The sequence below is a fragment of the Belonocnema kinseyi genome, chromosome 5 (genome assembly GCF_010883055.1).
Source record: "Belonocnema kinseyi isolate 2016_QV_RU_SX_M_011 chromosome 5, B_treatae_v1, whole genome shotgun sequence".
NCBI classification, from domain to species: Eukaryota; Metazoa; Arthropoda; class Insecta; order Hymenoptera; family Cynipidae; genus Belonocnema; species Belonocnema kinseyi.
In genome coordinates, this window is record NC_046661.1 from 140,879,710 (window position 1) to 140,880,752 (window position 1,043).

The following is a 1,043-nucleotide window of genomic DNA, read 5'->3' on the forward strand; positions in this document are numbered from 1 at the left end:
TTTGAAAAAACTACACTAAAAACAGTATTTTACACTTTTTTCGAACTATAATACTATTTTACTACTGTTTTGACAAAAAAATCCACTAAAAACAGTATTTTACACTTTTCTTGAACGATCATACTATTTTACTACTGTTTTGAAGAAAATTAAATTAAAGGCACTATTAAAAACCTTTTTTTTAACGATTATACTACTTTACTACTGTTTTGAAAAAACTACACTAAAAACAGTATTTTACACTTTTTTCGAACTATAATACTATTTTACTACTGTTTTAAAGAAAATTACATTAAAGAAACTATTTTACACTTTTTTTGAGCGATTATACTACTTTACTACTGTTTTGAAAAAATACACTAAAAACAGTATTTTACACTTTATTCGAACTATAATACTATTTTACTACTGTTTTGAAGAAAATTAGATTAAAGGCACTATTAAAAACCTTTTTTTTAACGATTATACTACTTTACTACTGTTTTGAAAAAACTACACTAAAAACAGTATTTTACACTTTTTTCGAACCATAATACTATTTTACTACTGTTTTAAAGAAAATTATATTAAAGAAACTATTTTACACTTCTTTTGAACGATTATACTATTTTATTACTGTTTTAAAAAAAAAACTACACTAAAAACAGTATTTTACACTTTTTTCGAACTATAATACTATTTTACTACTGTTTTGAAGAAAATTAGATTAAAGGCACTATTGAAAACCTTTTTTTCAACGATTATACTACTTTACTACTGTTTTGAAAAAACTACACTAAAAACAGTATTTTACACTTTTTTCGAACTATAATACTAATTTACTACTGTTTTGAAGAAAATTAGATTAAAGGCACTATTGAAAACCTTTTTTTTTAACGATTATACTACTTTACAACTGTTTTGAAAAAACTACACTAAAAACAGTATTTTACACTTTTCTTGAACGATCATACTATTTTACTACTGCTTTGAAGAAAATTACATAATAGAAACTATTTTACACTTTTTTTGAAAGATTATACTACTTTACTAATGTTTTGAAA

At 22.2% G+C, this 1,043-nt stretch overlaps 1 protein-coding gene across 1 annotated transcript in view; it reads right to left on the minus strand.

The window, feature by feature from the left end:
- LOC117172528 (adenylosuccinate synthetase) overlaps positions 1–1,043 on the minus strand; it is a 40,924-nt gene that overhangs the window by 11,114 nt on the left and 28,767 nt on the right. The window lies entirely within an intron of this gene.